Source organism: Enhydra lutris, unplaced genomic scaffold (genome assembly GCF_002288905.1).
Source record: "Enhydra lutris kenyoni isolate GAN:26980312 unplaced genomic scaffold, ASM228890v2 scaffoldscaffold37, whole genome shotgun sequence".
NCBI classification, from domain to species: domain Eukaryota; kingdom Metazoa; phylum Chordata; class Mammalia; order Carnivora; family Mustelidae; genus Enhydra; species Enhydra lutris.
The window spans coordinates 18,380,601-18,387,357 of record NW_019154121.1 but is presented as its reverse complement, the minus strand read 5'-3'; the positions used below and the strand labels follow the sequence as shown (position 1 = coordinate 18,387,357).

Below are 6,757 nucleotides of genomic sequence, written 5' to 3'. Positions count from 1 at the left end.
GTCTATTGTGCACCAGGCTTTGTGATCTGTGCTGAGGATCCAGGACATAGTTCTTGGCCTGTAGAAGCTCTTGATCTTTTGGAGAAGATGCACACAAAATACATTCATTCATTCAATATACTGTATTAAAAATATTCACTACATTGAATTGTCATAAGTCTAGACACAGACATGAGTAACTCTGCCGAGGAGAAATAAAAGCCTTACAAGTGGACATGAGGGCCTGCAGCCCTAGAGTTGCAGTCATGCTCCTCAAGCTCTTGTGTCCCTGCCAGCACCTCCCAGATGGCTTCCCAGAATTTAGACCCAGCTTCCACCAGTGTTGCCACCACCCACAAAGGAGCCAAGGCAGCTGGAGCACTGCCCGCTCCATGGGCAAGAGGTTACAGCAGGAGCTGATGATGCCTGGTAACAAAGGAATTTCTGTTTTCCCTAAATCAGACAGTCTTTTCCAATGCAGGAACCATCCATGGAACAGCAGGCACACTATAGGAAGATCTGAGGTATAAGCTCTCCCTGGAGTTCCGCAGTGGCTACCCTTAAAACACATCTGTGATACAATTCCTCACATCTGCTATGATCCCAACATCCACACCCAGGGGGACATCTGCCTGGACATCCTGGAGGACAAGTGGTCCACCCTGTGTATGTCAGCACCATCCTGCACTCCATCCGGAGCCTGCTAGAAGAACCCAACATTCACAGCCCTTTGAACACACATGCTACTGAGCTCTGGAAACAAAAACCAAAACAAAAACCAAAAAAACCCATAACCTTTGAAAAGTATCTGCAAGAAACAAACTCAAAGCAGGTCTCTAGCCAAGAACCCTGACTCATCCCTTGTGTTGTCTTTTTAGCTTTTCCTTACATGATCTGTCCTTTCCTTTATTTCTATATGACTGTATTTTAAGTTGTGTTGTCAATTTTGTGTTTTTGTTTTTTTAATCAAGTTTCCAGTTGAGCCCTTGTGATAGATAATATTAAATAAATACATTCTGGGATTTAAAAAAAAAAAAAAAGGTCTTACAGATAAAATAATAATTCATCTGAGCCTTGAAGCATGAGGTGATGTGACAAAACAATGGCTGATCACTTCTCAAATGGAGACAAGGACCTATGTTACTGTTTCATCACTGGTTGGGCAAATAGGCAGATGACCAGAGAAACGTGAACTGAGGCCCCCTGAGCCACTTCAGGTTTTCATCCAGACTAGCCTTGTTCTGACATGTTGCTTCCCCAGAACACAGCATGGTTACTGCTTCCAGCAGAGTTACCTGAAAAGAGTGAAAACCCCGTCAATCCTGATGATAGACTGACTAACTGAACAACTGGCTTATACTTGCCCATTTATTTTTAATCTGACCTGGTAATACTACCAAGCTCTTCCCTTGGGAATGTATATGAAGATAAATGAGGTAATTTATGCCATAGGGTTCTGAACTCCTTAGAAGAAAAATGTTACAATAAATTTACAGTTATATTATACATTCTTTAATAAATATTTGATTGGATGTGCATAGAATATCTATGATCCCTTAAGAGATTTAGAGGAAGATAGCCAAGAAAAGACCTATAAGCCTTAAACTGCCAAAACCCCAGAAGATGATTTAAGAAATGCAATAAGTAAGTAGGTTGACCTATTTCTCATTTTAAGGGCAGAAATAAAATTACCATTCCTATGCAGGAAAAGTCTTCCTTCCATGGAAAGTATGAGCAATATTAACACCAAGCTTTATCTTTCTTTAGAAACATTTCTAAGTTGAGTTTAGTATGAATGAAGCTCAGACAAATACAAAAATAAAACCATGGAAAGTAATTATAGTAACAGGTCCTTGACTAACAAATCTAGTTGCTTTGCAGTCCTTCAGTTGGGGTACATTGTGAAAAGAGCAAGAGCCTTGAAGTCATAATAACTGGTGTTCCATTCCTTTCTCTTCCAATTATAGGCCTTCTGACCTTGGACAAGTGAGTTATACTCTCTGTGCTTTGGTTAGTCATCCATAAAATAAAGACATTAATAGGCAATGTGCAGATTTGTTGTGAGCACCCAATAATTTTTTTCAAACACCTAGAACTCCAGCCAAGGTAGAGCAGATGGTTGCCAAATGTTGTATGTTGTACTTTCCACCAAATGTATGGTTCCTAACAGCCATGGCATTAGACTAAACCTAAGGACTTTAATGATGATATATTAAATAGTAATTACATTATTATCTTATTTTTTCTTTATTTTATTTAACCTTTAATAACTTCCTATAGCATAGATACTTGTACTATTACTATTTTACAGATGAGAAAACTGGATTTTAGAGAAGTTAATTGACTCACCAGATTTAGAATGTTTATAAAGAGTGGATGAGTACTGAAGACTGTGCTTTAAAGTCACCAAAAGAAAAAAAAATGTCGCCACCAGGGGCAACCATGTGTGTGTGTGTGTGTGTGTGTGTGTGTGTGTGTGTAACCAACTCAAGGAAACATTTAGTCTAGTTCCTGTTAAATGATAATGATATTTATTATGTCTCACATTTCTGTAACATTTATATTTTACAAGTTGTTTTGCTTTCTGGTTTTTTGTTTGTTTTGGAGGCTTTCTTTTGTATAAAACAAAGAAGTAGGAGTGAAGAAATCTTTTTCCCCATCTTTTATGGGAAAAAAAGTGATTCTTAGAGAATAAGTAACTTTACCTTATTTTTATATATACACTATACTAAAACAATGTAGTTCTGCTTTTGATTAATTAACATCTTTTAACTTTTTCACATCTCTTAACTGCAAGATCTCTGTGATGGAAAACAGTTGTTGGGAAAGTATTCCATAATCTCACTCACTAGCGTTAGATGTGGCATACTGCTGCTAGGCTGTGGGGCAAAAGTCCTGGCCAGAAGCTTCATCTGAGCTATAGACTAACCTAGTGAATTTAGGCAAATCACTTATTTATGCTCAGTGTAAAAAATGGATATAAAACTTTCATCTCTGTATTTTACCTGACCAGAGTGGAGGTACTTAGCCCCATCACCAACAGCTATGCGTCCCCCTTGGCTCAGGACTACCTCAGACTCCTCAACTAACTTGGTTCTCTCTTTATCCCAGTTCTTATGTTTACTGTTTCTTGTTCTCTCTAATCCTTTAGGATTGGTTACCTATTTAGACTATATCCATAGCTTGGTTTTCATTTGTCTCCAGTTACTCGGTCTCAGATGACTCCCAAATGTATGTACTGCAGCCTGTGGGTATTTCTCAGTCCACACTATGCTCAGGCCTGAGGAAAATGTAGTACAGCAAAGTTAGAAGTGTGGACTGCTTCTCGTCTGGCAGAATGACCTGTACAGAATATAAAAGAGACAAAGGGAAATGAAAGATAGGAAAAGAGCAAAGCTCAGAAGTTAATGGGAGAAAACTATGAGGAAAATATGGGTATAGGATGGCCATGTTCTCCCCTGGGGTGAGGGTAAGAGCAGAATTTTCAGGAGACAGATGTGCTTGGAAAATTTTATGTGAACCAGACATTTCCAAACACCCTGAAGATCACTAACACAGTTTGTGGGAATACTGAAATATAGGTCATGTTTTATTCTCAAATATATCTGTAGTAACTGGAGCAGTACACTGATGGTGGGATGTGGAAGGTATTAGTTAAAAGGGAAACCTGCCCTTCCTCCTAAAAAATGTTTCTCAGTTCTGTAAAATGTAGTTAATTATTACCAATACCTACATATTAATTCCCTAAAGATTTCTAACCTTTTTACTCATGTGGAAAAAATAGAGACAGATTCTAACAATTTAGATTCAGATAATCTATTAATGAAAAGAAAAAAGTAGAAACATGAAGTGTCAGTTTAAAACAAAATTAAAGAGATGAATACAGGTTTCATATAGTCATGGTTCAAAGTTTGATGAGAATAAGCATAGGAATAGGTTGATGTATCGGTGAAACAGCACCTCTTTTATTCAGTATGGTATCACGGAAGCCAAGACAACAGGATTTATAAATTATAAGATGGACATTTTTATTTTTTAAGACTTCTGAAATTGGGTTGCATCTTAAAATTGATGGCATGAATTGGCTTAATTGGCAGCATTTTTAACAATACATAAAGTAACACTGAATCTTAAACCCAGTAGTACCTTAGACTCAATGAATCATGTTAATAAACGTAGGTGAATGAGCATTTGAATGACACAGAAAGAGAAACCCTTACAATTCATTACAAAATTTCAGCCAATAATTCTCAAAATTAGAAGTACATCAGAATCTTTGGGGGAATATATAATACAAACTGCTACCTTCCCTCCTCTGCCAGAGTTTCAGTCAGGATCTCTATATTTGATGCCACTGGTCTGAAAACCACTGCTCTAGGTCATTTAAGAAAAAAATGTTTTTTAAGAAAAGATTTTATGTATTTATTTGACAAAGAAAGAAAGAGCGTGCACAAGCAGGGGGACCAGCAGAGGGAGAGGGAGAAGCAGGATCCCCGCTGAGCAGGGACCCAGATATGGGGCTCTGTCTGATCACAGGGCCCTGGGATCATGATTGCAGGACCCTGGGATCATGACCTGAGCCAAAGGTGGGCGCCTAACTGACGAGCCACTCAGGAGCCCCTTGTTTTATTTTTTCATCTTAGTCTTTATGCTATTAATTTAGAAATTTCAGTTACACTTTTATGGTATCGCACCTAGAAAATTATCACTGCCCTCTAATAAATTCTCTGCTTACTGCCATGCTTTCCTCATTCAGAACCATCTTTTTCAGAAATAACAGAGTTATCATCTGTTGCCCCTCCTCAACACACACACACGCACACACGCACACACGCACTTAATTTATAATTGAAGGCTATTCATAGACCTTACTCTTCCTGATCTGATCTACTTCTCTAAATGCTTTAATCATATAATCATCTCAAGTTTCATCAACTGATTGTTCAATATGTCAACTTATTTTCCAACCAGATGCCTCTGCACTTACTTGCTGCTCACCGAACAGGTGAAGACCTACATTAGTCCAGCACAGACAACTTTCAGACTCAGTTCTAACACCATCTCCTGTTTCCATTTTTTTCTTGAATACTCCAAAAGAAACATTACTTCTTGGCATGAAGTTTATTAACGTTATCATATAGTGCATATTACATAATCATTATGTGGGGGTGCTTAGTTCTTACATCATCTACAGTATGATCATCTTACACTGAAATCACATCTTATTTTATAGCATTTTTCCTTGAACAATTAACAGAATTCTTTTTTTTTTTAATATTTTATTTATTTGACAGATAGAGATCACAAATAGGCAGAGAGGCAGGCAGAGAGAGAGGAGGAAGCAGGCTCCCTGCTAAGCAGAGAGCCCAATACGGGGCTGGATCCAGGACCCTGGGATCATGACTTGAGCCAAAGGCAGAGACTTTAACCCACTGAGCCACCCAGGCTCCCCCTCATGATTTACAGAATTCTTATCACAAAGTTAGGACTCAATGAATGATGTTACATGGAAATATATTTGTAATTAAATAATATTTTCAGATAAATTAGTGTCTTTGGACTAATATACAAGTGGTCAATGTTATATGTGGTTTTATTTGGCTCAATAAAAGGTTACTAAATATTAAGTGGAATTTATTATCTAAGGCATCAAAAAGAACAGAGACAAAAATATACAGGATCAATTTGGCTGTACGCATATTTATTGAACATCTACAACTCATACATACATCTAAGAAACTCTCAGAGTAAAAGGCTAATGATACTCTACCAAGGGGCAATGCTTTGCAGAAGACTGTGAAAATATTCTATTGAGTTAGAGCCTCAATACTGCTCCTTATAGTATTCCACTGAGGTTTAAACAAAGAGCTATCCAAAAAGAATTAAATAACACTCACTGGGGCCAGAGGAAAGATGGTCCCCTCCAGACATGAAAGGAGGCAAATGCATTTCAGAAATAAATGACTTTACATAGACGCACAGGCCTCTTGAGGGTGGAGTAGGCACTCCAGCTGGAAAGCTCTCAGACTAAATCAGACAGCAAAAGGTCATGACTGACAAAAAGGGAATCTCTTCTAACTTCATTATTATTTTTTTTTTTTACATTTGTCAACCTTAATAAGAAACTACTTCAAGCCTCTTCATGACTAACTCAGTTTCAAGTGTAAACTGAAGGCAGATAGGTCAAGACAGTGTTATGGTTCAGAAATTTTGGTAAACACGTACTTGGCTTTCATATCAGCACTCTTAATTAAATAATTTTAAAGCCTTTTATTTGAAAACTGCACAGGAAAAAAGGAAACATCCTAAGGCACATTATCTGCTTGTTCTAATTCCTATTAAGATTCCACCTGAACTTTACATGGCAGAAGCTCTCAAGTAGCAAGAAGAAAGGGGAAATTTCATGGATATGGAAAATTTTAGACATAATTTTCTAATTTATAGTGACCTAATCTTTTAGAAATCATTACTTATCTAATCCGTACCAGACAAAATCTCATTTACTGATAGAAAACTGAGATTCAGACAAGTCACACAGCCAATAAGTGGAAGTGTACATACTCAAACCCATTTCTTCTAGCTGCCAGTTCTCTTTAGATGCCTGGCACCCCATCCTTCTAAATGCTAAGCATCACTTTTCTGGATGTCTCCAACACCGCATTACTTATTTTTAAATCCGTGTTTCTTAGATTAGTGCCTAATCAAAGTAAAAGTAAAAGTAAAAGTTTCATATGAAGAACTGTATTTTTGCTAGGTTTCCAGAAGACATCCTTCTGAG

At 37.5% G+C, this 6,757-nt stretch overlaps 1 pseudogene; it reads left to right on the top strand.

Annotated features, from left to right (window-relative positions):
• The first annotated feature begins 285 nt into the window (after positions 1-285).
• LOC111154522 lies at positions 286-832 on the top strand (annotated as a pseudogene).
• Positions 833-6,757: the final 5,925 nt, after the last annotated feature.